Source organism: Chanodichthys erythropterus, chromosome 16 (assembly GCF_024489055.1).
Source record: "Chanodichthys erythropterus isolate Z2021 chromosome 16, ASM2448905v1, whole genome shotgun sequence".
Lineage (NCBI taxonomy): Eukaryota > Metazoa > Chordata > Actinopteri > Cypriniformes > Xenocyprididae > Chanodichthys > Chanodichthys erythropterus.
Window position 1 is genome coordinate 8884969 of NC_090236.1, and position 20361 is coordinate 8905329.

Here is a 20361-nt window from a genome sequence, read left to right on the forward strand (position 1 = left end):
AAAAATATCTTAATTTGTGTTTCGAAGTTGAATGAAGGTCTTACAGGTTTGGAACAACATGAGGGTGAGTAATTAATGACAGAATTTTCATTTTTGGGTGAACTAACCCTTCAGTGATGATGATATTGCATTAAATGTAAAAAGTGGACAAGGGACCATTGCTGAATTAACCCAGTTATATTAATGTTGTCTCTTTGGCCTTGAGCATGGCAGTGAATGCCGACTCATTGCCAAAGCAGATCAGGCTCTGAAGGACGTGACTGAACTTTTATGACCAACGTAGATTTCTGACCAGATCATGCATGGTCACGCTGTCGCAGTGTCACTTTAATACACACTCAGCATGTTCAATCTCGTGACAAACATTAATGAAACGGCCTTGAATGTTTTTCTCACTAAAAATGGCAAAGGATGGCATCTGTTTGTGAACTTTATCATTACACAACATTATAGGCAATGAATTGAAGGCGGCTCCAAATTAAGCCACATGCCAAATTGAGTTTTTTTTTCCACGTAATTCATAATTTCAGAAGCATGTCTATCCCAATAGCAAACACAAGCATCCATTTACTTTATATAATCTAACTGAACACACCTTATTCAGACATATGGGTGAATTTCACAAAACCTCTCACATTTTTTGAGACCACATTTAAATAAAAGCATGGTAAAGAGTGTGTGTGTGTGTGTGTGTGTGTGTGTGCGTGTAAATATTATATCAGTAATTGATTTTGTGCTGAAATTGATGTATTATTGAAATTCACCCATACAGAAAAACTTAAACCACTTACAAAGTTGCATGGCAACAGAGATAGATGGGGTAACTGACAATATCTAGAAAGTCATATGAAATAAAAAAAAGACCTTTCCAAACTGTACACTAAGGAAGAGAGCCATCTGCTGGACAAATCATTCTATGACAATAATTAAATGCAATGATAACTTTCTCAGTTAAGGGTTAGTTCACCCAAAAAATGAAAATTCTGTCATTAAGTTCTCACCCTCTGAGGTGGGTGACATGTTGTTCCACAACCGTAAGACCTTCGTTCATCTTCAGAACACAAATTAAGATATTTTTGATGAAATACGATAATTTTTTTATCTCCCATAGAAAGCAACAAAATGACCACATTCAAGGTCCAGAAAAGAAGTGAAGACATCGTTAAAATAGTCAACGTAACTTGATTTTGTGAAGCAACGAGAATACGTTCTTCAATTCTTCAAAATATCTTCTTTTTTTTTTGTTTTTTGAAGCTGCTTCTTCTACCATTAGTGAGTGTTTAAAACAGTAATGCATTACATGTACCACCCAGGGCTGCCTTTCCCAAAAGCATCATAAGCTTAACCGTATAACCATTGCCATCAATGATTTCTACAATCAACTTAGTTCATGATGCATTTGAGAAACGCAGCTCAGTACCAAGAGCACCCGGGTCACAGAGTGTGAACTGAGACACTTATCAACTTTTCAATGGCGGGCTTCAATCACAGGGTCAGGGTGTTAGCCTTCATGAGCTTTATCCATGTCCACACATACAGCATGGGACAAGGCAGAAGAAAGCTGATTATTGCCTCTATGGACTTCAATGCTAATGTAAACACACTAGAGACAGACCGCATACTGCACTCATTCATGGGGTTTAACTTCAGCTGCTTGAACAGAAAGCACAAAACACATGTGCGGTATTCATTTAATCACATGCATTTGTTCGGCCTGGTCATGTGATCCCAAGCACCCAAACATACTGTAGTGTACTGTATGTCCACAAGCAATATGGCTGTTTTCTAATGCGCTTATAAGATTATAAAATAAGGCATTTACACGCAGAAGTAAAGACGTTTTTGTTTGAATTTAAACAACAGCACATAGGCTACTTAAGTAGAATTAGAGTAAATCTATAACCTTAAGGAACTTATACAAGTAGCTTTATACAAGCAAAATAAAGATTTGATGTTTTTTGTTCCAATGGTCCAACAGAATCCTCAAAGCATAACAATTTCTAAAATATTTTTGTGAAAATTACATTTTAACACCATTGTCTATTATTAAATTGAGTTAGGACTATATCAGCTACCCTGCTATAGCCTATATGAAAACTCATATTATATTAGTTTCATTAGTCATTTCCTCCTCTGAAGTGCTGAAAGTTATCACTGACTGGAAGTTGTTATCACTTGATAAAGCCATGAAACTGCAACTTTTAGACAACAACAGTAATCACAGAGCTTATTCACTTGAGCCGTTGAGAAGTCCACAAATAAAAAAATGAGTAACTAATTCAACAATTAAACTTTTTTTTTTTTTTTTTTTTTTTTGTCTAAAGTTGATATAGCCTGCAGTTTTATTAACACTTAAAACAGCCTGTATATGTCCTGGAGTTTATTCCTCACATAAAGAGAAGACTATCCTGCCTAAAGTTTTTTTATTTTACGTTTTTTAAACAATAATAAAGACCTCTTAAATATTACATAAACTTTATATTTTCACTCAAGTAGACCAAATAAAGATGCAAAAGCGATTATAAATGCGTATTCTTACCTTTAACTTACTTGTAGGAACACGAACTCTGCACTTTTTCGCTTGTTTTTCGGGATTATTTCTTTTCGCTTGCTTCATTCATACCGCCTGAACGAACAAGCATCAGTCCCGCCGGACCAAAGCGTTTGGTGGCATTAAAGCCGATAAACACGAGCTCGAGATTTCCGGTGAAATCAACCAATGACAGAACAACATCGTTGCCTAGCTGTCACACGGGAACAGTCGAAGGTCTAATCACGTCTTTTTCCAATGTATGTTCCATTTTTGTTGTTTCATTGTTTTGTGTTTTATTATTTTTACTGTTTAAATTAGCCTGACAATCCTATAAATAGTCTAATATACATTTAAATACAGATATAATGTGGGATGTCATCATAAACAGTGCCACAAACCTACCCTGAGAAATATTCACTGACGTAAAAAGTGTAAATAGACTACTAACTTTTCTTTTTTAAGAAAATGTTTGTTTATTCATTCATTCATTCACGCAAATGAATGCATTACAGGTCCATTGTCATTGTATTTAAATGAGTCAAATTGTGTGTCTAACGCTGACATGACATAATGGCTAAGTGTTGAATACATAATCACAACTACAGTTTAATTAGAACAGAGTCTGAGGATGTCAGAGTTTGTGTGTGTCTGTTGATGATTTTAGCACTTTTCTCTAGCCAGACTCGCACACTGAGCTGCCAGTTGGACCCAAATATTGGCAACGCTTATTATCAATGGATCACAACATTGGCTCAACATTTTATGAATGTGTCAGGCCAGTAGAGCATTTTACGAATGAAACATAAAATCCTCTCAGCATGCTCTAGGAGACTTGGAGGATGTCCATCTACATTTTTTTCTCTCTCTCTGAGTTTTTTCAGTAACACATGGACAGACACACATTTGGCTATAACTATATATTGCACTTTTAAAATCATTAACACACTTTATCCACAAAGTGTCACTTTTAATCATTTTCAACACTGTATTGTCTTATGATTTGAAACCCAACAAACTTCTATTTGTAAAATGTGTTTGTGCTTTGGTTCTATAAAACGATAATGTCATTTGGTTTTTTAAAATGTTTCTCACTCTCAGTAGTTAAGCTATTGGTCATTTACTTTGTCTATGGATTTTTTAACATCATCACACAATTCCTCTTCTCAAAATGTGCAAATTAAAGGGTAGAGAAGATAAAAACATATTCAGTATATTTTTTTAATGTAAAATGTCATATTTAAATTAGATTTCAACCCATTAAATAATTCAAAAAACAAACAAACAAAAAAATATGATAGCCTATACTTAAGAAGAGCAATATTTAAAACAGTTATAAATTCAAATATATTAATTGAAAACATGCTTTTGGCCTTGTTCAACATATGCAAATTATGAACTTTAATAAAGAGGGTTAACTCCAAACATAGTTATGCAGATCTTATTCAGGTATATAATCACAGCAATTAAATTGTAGAAAATGTTTATTAAATTTGATTTTTTTTTATCCTTATGTCACATATTTACATTTCAAATGCCTAAAACATTTACAAACATGGAACCAAAAAAGTATGTATGCAAATGCAAACCATGATATCCAGAAATGTCCAATGATAAAAAAAAAGCATTAAAAATGTAACCCATGACACTCTTGGCATGACAATGCAACAGCTTGTGTTTTCAAAACAGACAGTGTTATCATTACGACTCCCGTTACAAATGAAAAGAAAAACAGTACGATTCAGTGGCTTTTTCACATACTCTGAATGCTACAATGGCAAAAATGCTACATAGTTCATGAAAACAGCTTGAAATCATATAACAGTTATGGCCTTTTTCAGTGAAATAGGGAACAGATCCTGTCAGTGTGCTACACATCTTACTTTCGATCCAAACGTTAGCTTATCGTACTTGCAAAGAAAGAAAGAAATATTTGGCTGTGTGATCTAAAGACTGTTTACTTATTCATTCATTTATCATTTCTTTATAGAAAAACGTTGGTACGAGCTCATGATGATAACAGTACATGATTCTGAATGGAAGACGTACAAATGCTCAAATAAAATAAGGCCACATTTAGCTTTGAACGGAATCAAGATCAAACAAAGTCACTTTTAATGTTGCAATTTCCTCGCTGTATGCACTTTGCTGTAACAAGTTTCTAGGCAGCTGTGAATGGATGCACTAAATTTATTGATGTTTATATAAACTGACTGAACATTACAACTATACAAAGCATCAAATATCAGCCGTGGGCCTTTTTCACTTTACTGCAGCCTTTACTACAAACTCAAAAAGCAAAATCCTGTAATTCATGTCCAATGTTCACAACGAGAGCCCCTAAAAATCAAGAAGCCAAAATGGGACATGCTGCAGGTGTCATTCTCTCAGTTAAATTTGCCCATCGATTATGGTTTTTTTTTCGTTAAGCACTAGAAAATTATATCATTTTCTTATCATTCTATACAGCAACATAATACTGCCAACTTGATCCAAGAGCGAAGAAATTAATTATTATGGTTAAATACAAAATATCTTTTAAAATATTTAAAATATACTTTTATTTTATACATTATGCAGACTGGTTAACAATTTCAATGATAACAAAAATAAGTATTCAGTGAAATGCATTTTTTTTTTTAAATCACATGAATGGCACTATGACAGGGAAAAAGCAAGCGCACACTCACACACACATGCACGCGCGCGCACACTCTTCCACACGCAACTTTAAACGCTTTTCTGTGAGTGACATTTGGATAGATGACACTTAAACACAAGTACATCCCGCTTCCCAGATTTTCTACAGCCAAAGAGCTTTTGTGTTGGACAATATTGCTCAAGCTTTCATGCATTATGATGTCTGAAAGTATCACATCTCTCCATTCCATAGCATATGGTATCTTAGAATTTTCATTTTTCCTAAAATTGTTCCATACATATCACACATTACCATAGAGTATCTTTCACCTAAACTAATCCAAATCATTACATATCTAGAGCTGTCCTCTACTTTGCAACCATCTACGTTTAACCATTAAAATTATCTGTACACATTTAGCTTGTTCATCGAAACACTCGTGAGCATTTATTGCTTCCCGAAGTTACCTGGGGGTTTAGGGTATAGACACGAAACATTACAGTATCTAACGTGTGTCTTTGTGTTCGCATTTGGACCCTGTTTTTAAAGTCTACATCGCCTGAAAATAGTTCCCTAATTCGAAGTCGCACCTGCGTGAAACCTGGGTCATCATTTAAGGTATTTGATATATCAGACAAACATTCAAAACATGATGCACATTTCGACACTTAAGATATCAAACATTTTGGTGGTGTTTCAAAGTAACTCCTTAGGCTTATCGTTACTGGTGTGTTTCAAAAAGGCCACTCGATAGCTAAAAATTCTCTTTGAATCCAATCACGATAAAAATATGTTAACAAGGTGCTTTTAAAGTTGATACATCAAATACTGAAACGCTCATCCAACCCAGGTCTCCGTTTGACCTGCAATACATCACTGGTTTTTAATCGTTACTGTACAAAGCTCTCCACACTCAGGGACATACGTTACAGTGTGCTGAAAAGTTCTGGTAATAGGGCACTATGGGTTCGAACCAAGAGCGATACGGTTTCTTTGATCGATTCGTCGGAAAATGAAAACAGTTCAGAGCCATTGAGCGTCTTTTACCACCTCGTGTGGAACTCCTGATTTGGAGCAGAACAGCTCAGGTGACACATAAACATGAAAGGAAAAAAAAAAAAAAAGGATGAATAAATAGTGGCAGTTCTCGTAAAACTGCCATACTGGTTTTGGTAAAGTCAAAAAACAATATATACCAAAATTTAAAAAGCGTTTACAAAACATTCATGTCTGCTCAGACAGAACCACATTGGACAGAGGGGTGACCACACCCCTTGAAAGCACTCCACAAACGGACCACATGTTCCAACAAACGACAAGAGAGTTCCAGGATGTCAACAGAGGAAAGGCTGGCGGGACAAAGACTCACTGGGGAGGATGGGTAGAGGCTGCCCCCATGGACTGGTTTCATGATGGACTGATGGATTCGTGAGGTTTTAAATGGGTCGAGGAACATCATGCATGGGAAGAGTTATTAAACCTTGTTCCAACCAGATGGGATGTGAAATGCCACGTTCATATTTCATCCGAAAATAAAAAATAACTTTTCGCCTAAAGAAAATGAAGCCTATATTTTCAGGACCATAAGATGTTTTATATATTTAATATTTGTAAATATTTATTCATTTATTTATTAAAATCATCATAAAGGCAGTACGACAAGTACTACACAGCAAAAAGCTTGGATTACATATGGTCCCTCTCTATATAGTGTTAAACTGAAGCAGAGTTAAAGTTAATTAGATAATTAAGTGATTAATTTATGATTTAGCATTAGTGATGAACACCTGCTGTTAACAAGCAGAATCACTGAAGAGAAACGCAATAACTACAAATGACTTCCAGCCACAACCTTAGATGAAATCAACTGAAGAGAAAAGATCTCTCAAGATCTGAATAAACAGCTCTACAAACAGCAACTCTGCTTGAGTGTTATTTTAACTCTATGTAGAGAGGGACCATGTGTTCTTTGAGCAGAGTTCATTTAACTCTGGGGATTTTGCTGTGTACCATTTACTATTTCATATATAATTTTATAGTTTTATAATTTTATTAGTTCCTTAAATCTAAAATATTTTTATTTGATTTTGGGGTGAATATGAAAAAAAAACAAAAAAACAATTACACTGTAAACGCACCTGGTTAGGACATGGTCTTATGATGTGGTTTGCTTAAAGTGTTAGTTCACCCAAAAATGAAAATGATATCATTTATTACTCACCCTCATGTCGTTCCACACCCACAAGACCTTCGTTTATCTTCGGAACACAAATTAAGATATTTTTGATGAAATCCGATGGCTCATTAAGGCCTGCATCGCCAGCAATAACACTCACTTTTTCAATGCCCAGAAAGCTACTAAAAACATATTTAAAACATTTCATGTGACTACAGAGGTTCAACCTTAATTTTATAAAGCGACAAGAATACTTTGTGCGCCAAAAATAACAAAATAGCGACTTTATTCAACAATATCTAGTGATGGGCGATTTCAAAACACTGCTTCATGAAGCTTCACGAATCATTTGTTTCGAATCAGTGGTTAAATATGTTTTAGTAGCTTTCTGGGTATTGAAAAATGGAGTGTTATTGCTGGCGATGCAGGCCTCACTGAGCCATAGGATTTCATCAAAAATATCTTAATTTGTGTTCCGAAGATGAACAAAGGTTTTATGGGTGTGGAATGACATGAGGGCGAGTAATTGATGACTTAGTTTTCATTTTTGGGTGAACTAACTCTTTAAAGTCAGAAATTAAAGCAGTGCAGTTCAGCAAGAGTGCTAAGATACAAACACATTCTAGCATCTTGATACATGATACCAGTGAGTTGGGGGATGTTGTTAACTCAATAAATAAAGAATGGTCGTAGTCAGTAATTAAGAAGTGTAGCAAAAGACCTTGAATACAGAGACAAGACGTTGTTAATACTGGTGGAATGATATTGTAAGTGTGATGAAGACATAAACAAATAGCTATATTGCAAGTTATTAGCAAACATTGGTGCGCAGAGATAACACTGTCTAGATGACAAAAAAAATGAATGAGATGTACACAAGGTTAGTGTAGTAAAGGGTTAGTGAGAAGGGTCTTTGAAAAAACAGATTGATGGAGCATGCTAAGATGCGAGGAAGGAAATGGTTGTGTAGAAGATGGGTTGTTTGCAAGGGGTACAAGAGATTGTAGCTGGTTTTAAAATTCACTGATTGTTCTGTCATACTTTTTGAACAGTCAATACTTTTTTCTTTACAAAAGACGGTGACTTGTTTTTTTGTTTTGTTTTTTTTGGTTACACAACAACATTTTCATTGTTGCTGAGTAACACACCAGACAAGGTCCAATAAACCAATCTTTTATGCAAGGACAGAAGAATGATGAGGATTGGTGAGAAATGGGCTATGATGAGAACCGTAACATATGAAGGGGGTGGGGCATAGTTGGGAACCTCCTTCTGGCAGTGGAACAGCAACACTTAGAAAGCCAGCAAAGCTGGAACTGAGTGGGCGTGGAGTGGAGTTGATACACAATGCTCTTGTCGGAGTAGAAGGCCATTTCAGATGTCTCAGTGTGGTGAGGTGTTTAAATGTGTTCTGAATGCACGTGAGTGTCTGTATACATGACGATGACTTTGAGTGTTTGTGTGTCAGTTTTTGTATGTTAATGCACAGACATGTATTAGAGAGAGACGCATCGCTCAGTGTCTAATGTTGTGTGTGTGTGTTTGTGTGTGTGTGTCAATGTCTGAGGATGTTTCAATAGCATATGAGGATGAAGGCATTTAGCAGACAGCCAGGTCACAGTGCTGGAGGCTGGCCCTTAGTTGGATGACCTCTGACCTCTAGGGTTCAGCTACGACCTCTCCACCTGGCTGGGCTCCTGTGACTCTGAAAATGCCAATAGAGCAGAAATTAATAATGTAAATAGCTGAAATGTGAAAATAGCAAAAATGTGTCCTCCAATTACAACAAGTTTTAATAACACTACGCTGGATTCAATTCACTGCAGACTTTTCTTTGTAAAAAATAAAACTAATATAATAAACGATGATTGATGACTGATAGACTTAAATACTGAGTCAAGTTTGGCTGGTAAGCTGTTAACTGAACTTTAGGAGTAGGCCTCCCCTTAGTGGCCATTCAGCATAAACACAACTGTTGTTTATATATATTTATATATATATATATATATATATATATATATATAAATATATATATATATATATAAGGTCAGCAAACCCTCATAATTGTACTTTCTCAACCAATTTTTCAAATTATATTAGTTTTGGTCAATATTTTTAGTAATATTAGTATATAGTAATATTAGTATAATATATAGTATAAATGGCATATTAAACAGAACATTTTATCACCTTTTAGGGTTGCCTGATCTTTTGTTTCTTTAGGTTCACTGGTGACTGCAGGGAGGGTGCTGCCTTCTTTATCCTCTAATTTTGTGATGTTTGAAGAATCCTGCGAGGCAGGAAGGGGGCATTCTTCCTCCCTTCCACAATCCCCCCACCTTCCCACTCCCTGCAGTCCATCCCAAGAGTCTGAGCTACGGAGGCTAAGGCGTCTCATTCGTGAGACAGTGTCCACCTCCCTCATGCGGGCAAGTCTCTCCTCTGAGCCATGCCCGGGTGGGGCTGTAAAAAGAGCCTCTATTCTTTGGGAAAGTCCACGGCTCCGTCTATCTACACTTGAAACCTGACCTTCATCTGGACCTTGACTCCGGCCCTTATCAATGCCTTCGCCAGCATCAACTTGTGTATGCTCCACTTTGTCAGTGCTAGAGGCTAGACTGCTCTGATCTTCACCGAGACCCTGTTCATGCTTAAGTGTTTTTTGTTTTGTGTCAGAATCTGCCTCTTTGTCACCAGTGTCTTGGGTATTTTTATCTAACTCCCAGTCTGAATCATCTGTGCCTTGTCCATCGATCCCACACCCACGCCAACCCCCCAGACCCCGTTTTTCACCACCTCCTTCCTGTCTATCATTGTCTAAACCCCACCTCTCCCCACCAATACCCCATCTTTCAGCATCAAGAGACCGTCTCTCTCTTGACCAGAATCCACCTTGGCCCAAACTTTCCCCTTCCCACCCAGCTCTCTCCCAATCTAACCCTAGAGACAATCTACGATTAGGGTAAGGTAGCACAGAAAGCGGAAGGTGATCCGGTGGAAATTCAGGACGTAGCTCTGAATCCAAACCTGAATTAGTCCACATTGCAGCCTTATTTGCCCTCAAGATCACATTCGGTTCTTTCTTTGCCTCTGAGGCTGTATCGTTCTTTTGCTCTGTTTCTTCAGTAACAGGGTCTTTCAGCTCACATTTCTCCTGCTCTGTTTCTGTCTTTTCCCTAGAAGTGTCTTCTTCTGTAACTTTCTCTGTCACTTCAGGTTGTTGGCTTTTAGGTGTCTCTGTTTGCTCTGTTTCTGTCTCTTTTACTTCTGAATGATTCTGCTCAGTATTGGCAGGATCGTCTTTCATTTCAGTGGCTAAAATGTTGTTCACTTCATTCTCAGCTGACTCAATGCCAGTAATATCTGTATCACCTTTAACCTTGTTTGACTCATCAAGGTCTACTGCTGAACCCTCTCCTGTAATCAGAGTAGCAATATGCTTTTCAGCTAATGAAAGCTGCATCTGCCAGTCAGCAGGAACCTCTGGGTTGGCCTCTAAACCTGCTTTGTCACCAACCGGCTTTCCGGTTGCAAGGCTACAGAGCACACCCCTGTTATTAAGGAACCTGTTATTGTGGCTTGTTACCCTCCTAAAGCCTGAGCTTCTTTCCTCCCTGAATAATGAGACTGGCTCCTGTCTCACTTCTAATGCTGAAGAACAACATGGCTGTTCAGAATCTACGGGAGGCCTACTAGGTATGGGCACATGCTGTGGGGTTTCGATGCTCATTGCACTTCCTGGTTTGGATTTGACAGAGGCTCGGCTAGCGGCCCCAGATTCTCTGGCCATTTGGAGAGTTTGACAGATGTGCTCGTAGTCTGGGGGGCTGGTTAGAGTGGAGGCATCTTGCATGGGCTGTCTGTCAGCCCATGGGACCTCGGCTGCCATGGAAGAGGTGGAGGAGGTTTGTGCAGTCAAATCGTCATCTCTTTGGGTCTCTTTGGGGGCTGGGATGTCCAGCTTCACTGATCTGCAGGCTTTGCGTTGGGTTATCTGGGACATGACTGTTTTGTAATCTCTGAAACCTGGTTCTGGTGGGGGAGGAGCAGGACAAATCTCCTCTCTTAGCTGTTTGCTGAAGCTTACACTCTTCCCAGTTGATGGTCGGGAAAAGGCACTTTTCACCTCCCGGTATTCTGGGTCGCTTCCAGGCACCAAGCTTGGCCGAAGAGTGGTTGCAGGAATTCCAATTGAATCTGAAGATAGCCTCGATTTGATGCGGTCAGGGATTTGCATGGAGGAACGGTTGGGAAGGTTATTGCTGGCAGTGCTGAGCTCCAGGATATCTTTGTAGGCCTCATTAAGATCCTCAATGCACTGGTCTACACTGGGGCGTTTACTTGCTTGGTCTTGGGCCTCTTTATTGATGGTCTCAAGCTCCTCAATGGCATCCCATGGTCGTCGGCTCACTGGCTTCAGCAGGAACTGGCCAAAGCCCTCAGGGTTTGGCCCTGAGGCTGACTTTGCCTCTTCAGTCAGATCTGATGGTGGGGACTGAGCCGGGGGCTGTGTTGGTGGCGGGGGTGGAGGTTGAGATGGAGGTTGGGTTGGAGGTGGGGGTGGAGGGTGTGGCGGGGGATGTAATGGAGGTCTGTGAGAACCTGTGCTCTTGGAGAAGGTACCTGTCCGTGAAAAAGCACTGTTGCTGGATGGTTTTAGGCTTTTCTGGCCCTTCATGGGATACCCGTAAGGGGTGCTGGAGTCAGGACCTCCTGAAGTTGGTGGAGCTGCTGGAGTCGGGGGAACTGGTGGCACTGATGGAACTGATGGAGCCGTCAAAGCCCCAAGAGCCCCTGGGGCAGCCCCTGGAGCCACTGATGTAGTCTCAGCAGTAGCTGTTACCTCTGGGGCAGCAGGAGCATCTTGTGCTTCTGTATTGGCGGGACCTGGATTTGCATTGCTCTTTGTGGGCTCAGGGCTCGTTTGGGTCTCCTGGTCACGGTACTGGTCCCCTGGCCAAGCCCCAGAGTACCTTCGAAGCTCATCATGTGGATTTGGCTTAATGATCCTAGAGCGTGAGTTCCTTCTGCGATGAGCTCTCCTTGTGGCTATGCTACTGGTCCCACTGCCAAGTGTGAGTGCTTGTAGCTCCAAGTCAGTGGAGGTGGTGGATGTGCTTTTGAGGCTTTGGTTTGGCAGGGAGCCAAGGGTGTTGCTGTTTTCGCTGGAGGAGCTTGGTGGAGGAGGAGGAGGAATTGGAGGAGAGACTGGTTCTTTCTCTTCGTTGTTGTTTTGATCTCGAGATTTTGCACTGGATTGCGAAAGTGGCACAGACACCAGGCAGAAGATAGTCTCACTAAGTTTCTTTTTCACGCTCTTTTTCTCTGGTTCCTGGACTGGTTCCGTCTTTACAGTTGACACACTCTCTGAGGAACCTTTATCCATGGATTTGTCAGCCTTACCAGACTTGTCAGTGATTTTCTCAGCTTTTGTCTGGTCTGTATTGCTGTCTCCTTTTGCCTGCTTGTCAGCCTTAATCAACTTGTCAGTGAATTTGTCAGATTTACACTGTTTTTCTAACATTTTATCTGCTTTAAGTTGTTTTTCTAAAATTCTATCAATCTTCAAGTGCTTCTCTAAGAGTCTTTCAGCTTTACTTTGCTTGTCCGAAATTCTTTCTGCTTTTATGGGCTTTTCAGGGATTTTCTCTGCTTTGACTTCAGGCTTAATTTGTTTGTCTGTATATCTGTCAGCCTTGACCTGATCTGGGGTCCTATCTACCTGTATCTGGTCTGTTAATCTTTCCACCTTTATTTGTTTGTCTGTAAACCTGTCTGGCTTTACTTGATCTGTAGGCTTATCTAATTTGATTAGCTCTGTAACTCGATCTGTTTTCACTTGCTCTGTTACTTTGACTTGATCTGTTCTTGTCTGCTCAGCACCTCTCTCCACTTTGACCGGCTCTGTTACTCTCTCAACCTTGACTTGGTCAGTGACTCTGTCAGCTCTAATTTGCTGGTCTGTATTTCTGTCTGTTTTAATGATTGGTTGCAGGGGTCTGGGCTGAAACGCAATGGGGTACTTGGCACAGCTCTGGTCAGATGCTACAGTTTCACTGCCCTTGTTCATCCCCTTGTGCCAGCGGTTAGTATTCTCCTGTTCAGTGAGAGCCGGTTTGTTAGTGTCCGTGCTAAGACTCGGTCCCTGTGAAGGGAGAAAGGCACTATCATGTGTGGATTGTCCTAAAGTTGCAGCGCAGGGAAGCTCTTTGTTGACGTGTCGGATCTTGTCCGCGTCTGTGAGCGAGTTTCCACAGGGCCCCCCTGAGACATGCCTGATGCGCGGGTCATCAAATGGGACATACTGCACGAGTCCTGGACGGCTAGGTACGACAGGCCCTGGATGCACAGGCCTTCTCGGAACTACTGCCATGCTCCTGTCTTCACGCCGTTCTGACCACGACAATCCTGAAGTCCTGGAAAACCACTGGCCCATCTCTGCACTCACAGGCTCGCGTTTCCATCGGACAAGAGCAGAATCTGCTCTGTAGTTCTGTCCACTCCTGGGTGGCAGGAATCTCCTGTAGGAGGGAGGTGGGATGTAACCAGGGGGCTCCATGCCAGTCAGTTCATGGTAAAACAGATCTGCCCTATATGCTTCTGGTCTCAGGAGCTCTGCACTTTGGGAGTAACAAATGGACCGGTCTCGTAGCAGTTCTGAGCTCTGAGAGTAACAAAGGGATCGGTCCCTTAACAGATCGGCACTATGCGAGTGGCTGAAAAAACGGTCGCGCAGTAGTTCTGCACTCTGAGAATGACTGACAAATCTGTCTCTTAGTGGTTCAGCACTTTGAGAGTGACTCACCAAGCGGTCTCGAATTGGCTCTGCACTCTGTGAAAAGCAAATGGACCGATCTCTTAAAGGCTCTGCACTCTGAGAATAACAACCAGACCGGTCTCTGAGTGGTTCAAAACTCTGAGAGAAGCACACTGAGCGGTCTCTGGGTTTGGACACAGGTTCAGAGGACAACGTTTCCCAGCTCCCCCTGTTTTGCTGGTGAGTCTCATAAGATGGGGGCTTGACAGGGCGGCTGAACCGTGGCTTTGGTACAACTGCAGAAGGAGCATGACTTTGTGTCTGACCACTCCACCTCTCCCCTGCTTGCCATTCACTGTGGTATCGACCGTATGGAGCAGAGCTGTTACTTCTTTGTATAGGGGGCTGATTTGGGGCACCAGTTTGAGGCAGATCTCCATAGTGAGGATCCTCAGGGGAAAGGACTCTGGGGAGAGACTGGGACTTAGCTCGCACTGTGGCAGACACACTGCCCTCTGCTGGTCGCAGGCGGTGTTGCTGCTCCTGAGACCAATGTTCAGCCTCCCCATCTGACAGTTGCCGGCCCAAGCCCACTGCAGGGCGCCACTCCTCTGTGCCCAGGCTCTGGCATTTTCTCTCTCCAGTCACACGTAAAGTCTCTGGGCCTGAGTCTATTGGTTCTCGTATCCATGGGCCTTCCTCCCAGCGTGCCAGTGGCCTCTCAGCTCTCAACTCCTCAACAGCTAACACTGGACCTCGCCATAATCCTCCAGAAACTCTGAGCTCCCTGGGATCAGCATAGTCCAATAGAGCACTGAAGTCCTGTCCCCTCCTTCTCCAGAATGAAATATCTCGCTCATCTGCATGCTCAGAGAATGTCAGGCTGGGAGCATCATAAAACCTAGCAACAGAGACAAAAACAGATCATTAATTAAAGAAGCACTTCTGTTGTTGAATTTTCAAAAACTTGAAAAAAATGAATTTAAAAAACTTTAATAATGAAAAAGCCTCACTTTTGTGGAATGTTTCTATATTGAAATAAAAAGCTTACAAAAATTAAAATGGTGCTATTATAGCAATCATAAATTGCATCTTTAATGTTACAAAAACAGAACTGAATAAAATTATATTCATACAGTCAAGTAAACCAGTATGTGGTAAACTAACACCATGGGCCCTATTTTAACGATCTAAACGCAAAGTGTAAAGCGCACGACGCAGGTGCACTCAGGGCGTGTCCAAATCCACTTTTGCTATTTTAACGACGGAAAAACGGTCCGAGCGCCGGGGCGCATTTTTTAAATGGGTTGTCCCTATTCTCTTAATGAGCAATGGGCGTAACGTTCAATAAACCAATCAGAGTGTCATCTCCCATTCCCTTTAAGAGCGAGATTCGCTCGCGCCATGGCGGATTGCTATTTACATGGTGGAATTTGTTGGCGGAAAAGCTGAACGCTTTTCAAGCGAAGAAACCGATCTGCTCGTGCGCGAAGTTAAACGTTTAGTTAGAAGGTAAACGAAGTTACATTTTTATATTTATGTAGCCTACACAATAATATTCTTTTACACTGTAATCCTTTTGTTTTTAATATTTGGCATGTTTGTGTGATGCGCATCCCTGTGTGTAATAAGCAAAGTCGACGCGCCCAGAGGCACAGTTTCTACCAACGCGCTCTAACAAAAAATTATTGCGCCATTGGCTTTAGACTTTAGACCAGGTTTGAGTTGGTCTATGGCGCAGTCTATTTTCATCTCCTTAAAATAGCAATGCTCCGGCAATGCGGCTGAACACACCTCTTTTTTAGACCAGCACGCCCATGGGCGCACTAACTGGCGCAAATGCATTTACTAATTTAAAGACGTGGCGCTGAACGGGAAAACGCGAACGGCGCCGGACGCAAACTAGCAAACACACTTGCGCTGCGCCTTGCGTCGCATTGCGCCAGGTGTATTATAGGGCCCCAAGGGTTACTTTATGTCAAATATGTCATAGTTGACAATGGGCATATTAGGGAGTAGAATAGTATCAATTTATAATTTTGCTCTTATTTTTTTACTGGTAATAACAGCCAATTACAAAATTATCTGAAATGTGCTGATTTGCTTAACAACACTGACAGAGAGAAACTTTTATACGCATTATCATTTTATGTAGACAATACAATCAATCAATCAGTAAAGAAAATCAAAATGTAATAAACAATTAAACTATTTGCTTATTTATAGCTGCTGCATCAAAAAATAGCACTATGGCTGTCAACAACATTGAAAGCATGCTAGTAACGCTGACAAAATAATAACAGACATAAAATATGTTTGAAAACTTGACGTTCTACACTATGATATGCTATATTTAAAATATTTTAAACTAGACTTAAACTATATTGCAAATCCTACCCAAAAATAAATATATAGTGTGATTAGGGGCATCATGCACTTAGTATTTTTGAGGGGCACCAAGTAACTGGGGGTGGGGGGTTATGGGGCATGTCATCATATCCGATTATATTTTGGGATTATTGAAGCGAGAACAAACATTAGTTACTCATTTACTGTTGCTATTCCAGAATATTACGAATATTATGCCTATAAGTCCTGCATCGATTCAGTCTTCCACATATTCTGTAGCTTATAGAAATAAACAAATTTACAGCATATAAGCAAAGCACTGATACTGCAAGGTAAAGCACACCTTATCTTGGTGTTTGACAGCCTATTTTGTGAATCAGAGGCTGTTCTTTAAAGTCCTTCAAACCTAGCGTCCTCCATTACCTAGTGTACACTGTATTTGGTCGATCAGTAAAAGTCATTTTAACAGAAGGTTAAAAAATTATATTTTGTAAAATTTTGGACGGATTACCCCAACCACCCACACACGAAAACTTGATGGTTCTGCAAGAATCGCCTAGGCTGTGTGACATATTTTAGCTCCAAAACTAAGAAATTCACCAAAAGATGACAACTTTGAGGCACTATTCATTTTGTAGGCTACCTACAGTATTCTAAGATTAGAATAGTTGTGGTACATGACAAGACAGCGCGTCCATCTCTGGCTCAGCAGATTTAAATTTAGCAGTTGTTGGTCACATGACGCACTGAATGTTCTAATCACATTATCAAATGTAAAAATATTATTTTTTTTGTCTTTCAAATCCATTTGGCTCAAAAATCTGAGGGTGCACATGCCCCCAATATTGACTTGTAATGAATCACAAAAACAGACACACACTTATTATTGGTTTGACAAAGTCTTTCTCTAACAAATCTTGCACTGAATCCACCAGTATGGTTACTGAATTACTGAACTGCAAGTCATCAACTTTCATTCACGTACACTTCTAAATACACCAAGCACTTGGGACAGATACAATATACATAGATAAAATTGAAAAGAAACAGCCATCCAATGCAAGTATCATAGTGTTTGTAGTGAAAGCTAATTTGCAACACTCATCCCTAGAAGGGCCTTTATAAACTACAAAATTAAGAAAAAAAAGGGTCATTCCTTGTCAAATGAGCCAAATTTTGGAAACTTCCCCAGCTCAAAGTTTTTATTTTGTTTATAAGACAAACATAATTAGTGATGAAATATTACATGTAATAGATGTATATTGACTGAGTAATACACTATTTTGTAGAGGGAGGTCAAATGACTTTAAAAAGATGGTAGCAACATTATTTTATTTTTACACAGAGATTGGTAGGTCTATTAGTAAAATCTGTTGAGTTTTGCATTTTTAGTTGCATCATATGCCAACAGTGACAATTCAAAAATGGAAAAAAGCACTTCTTGTTTGTTTTTGCCCCAAGTTTGCATGCCTGCAACTCAAGAAATATTAAAGATATCTTGATATCGTTTTATATTTTGGCTTTTAACAAACATTTATTTTGGTATCTTCATTTTAAAGGCCCTATATGGTTTAATCCCAGAGATATGGAGATCGTAATGCGGTTCCATGAGTAAATTGTACACATTTTCAGCAGCCAAAAACCAAATGTGGGTAATTTTACATACAGCTGATGCTTTTTTTTTTTCTTTTAAAGAGGAATATCTGAACAACAAAAAATGCTGAAGCTAGAAATGTATCTTGTTTTTTTCTATCAACACAATTGCATAAAATATACCTTTCTGAGTGCCATAAATAATGTTTTTTCAAAGTTTGCGTACCTGTCACTCAAAATCTATTAAAGGTATTGCTACAGATTTTTTTTTCTTTAAGGCCTGTGTTTTTGTTTGTTTGGTCTGTCTGTAAGAAAGCAAATAAACAAAAATCAAATTTGCTTAAAGGGTAGTGGGGGGACGGTATCTGAATCAGCCCATTGGCTTATTAAAAAAAAAAGAAAAGAAAACGGAAGTGGCATGAAAAAGCATGATCGGTGCATCCCTAATGTTTTCCACTTAAATAAATCTATCAGTCAATCAAATTTAGTGATAAACATTGGCAAAAACCTAACCATGACTTTAAAGAAAAAACTTAATGAAGAACCAGGAAAAATTAATATGCAATTTAGTCTGTTAAGCATAATGACAAATAAAACATTTTTGTTGATGAAAAAGGTTAGTGTTTTGCATAACTCAGATGTCCATTCAGTGTCACTTTACGCACACAAAAAATGCACCTCTGGGCGAGCTATAGATGTGATTACATTCACATGGCCGATTCCTTTCAGATTACATCAATGTTGCCGGTCTGGATTTTTGTGATAAATCACAGTGGAATGGATTAGGCAACAACATGAAATATAAATAAAATCTATTTTAATTTGTTTCTGTTAGGACAGTTTAAGACAGTCTCCAACAGCAGCACATAGGTGGCGTGACATCCACCCAGATTTCAGTGGCCTCAAAACATATTTGGGCACATGTCAATTGTTAATGTGATGAACTACACCTATGTGATCTTATATGTGGGAAACATCTGAAAAATGAAGTTGCAATAGTTTTGAGAAAAGCTTTTGTTTGCAAATACCACTTGGTTAGATGTTGTTCATACATTTTTATCATGACCAAAGTGCCCAGATACTTTTAAATCATCCAGTCACTGTTTAAGTTACAACAGACTATTAAATATGGGCCATAAATATGGCTGGAATATTGCATCCAAAATAATGATAAACCAAAATAAAGCTGCTAATAACAAACAAAATATATGCCCTTTACTAGTGTCAACCTGTAAAAGAAATGTTTTGATGTGCGTCACTTACAGGATATCCCCACCACTTTTGCCAAGATCGGGGTTTACCAGATCATTATCACATTTTTGAAATAGCATGTATTTAATACAATTGTCAAGGATACATGTGTGCTTTGAGCATATATTGTGTCTTGATACTCTTATCTGTAAAGTGTTTTTACCTGCTAGTTGTTCACTAATGCATGCAAGTGTCGATGTTAATAAATCATAATCATTTGAAACTTAGCAAACTGGCAGCTCCAGTGGTAAAATGAAAATATTTATCTTGAACTCTTTAATGGAAACTATGTATAAACCTAAATTATACAATCTGATAATCAATTAAAATGGAAATTATACCTGTTTGATATTACACTGTAGCCACATTGGATCCGTCGTTTGGAAAATGATGGATGGATGATTCCGCTGTGGGCGCCATTTTTTGGTCAGACGCATTCTCATTCGTTCATATGGGCATTCTCTAGCCACTGATCATACATCGGTCGTACACTCGTTATTGCAGTGCATTGTGGGATTGAATGAGTGCACTTGATAAGGTCCACTTTGGATTCAGATTCCACTACAATGGCTGTCCCCTCAAATAGTGCCCTATTTATTGGTATGGGGCGATTTCGGACAAAGCCGAGTTTTTGCTAATCTGTTTTACGATTCAAAAGAGTGAATCACTCATGAAACATACATCGATTCACTAGTTCTGATTTTATAAAGACGACAGAAAACACCAGAAACAGACTGTAGCCTATATAAACTTTTTTTCCTGACAGAGCAAGTTCTGACACTTGCAACACCAGTCAATTCATTGACTTGAACTGCGCGTAATATTTTTAAAAACATTTTTATTTCATTGCTGCCATTTCTTTTCTTTTAACCTTTGATGACTTATGTGTTATGGTTAGGTTAGATGACCATCAAAAACATAGGTTAAGTGAGGATTTGAACTGTAGCTACGTTGTAGGCTGTGTGTAGCACGCATAGCCTATGGAGTAGCCTGCACCACTCTAAAAATGTAACAACACTTCAATTCTACACGGACCGCAAGCGTTGTGATTGGTCTCCTAGAAC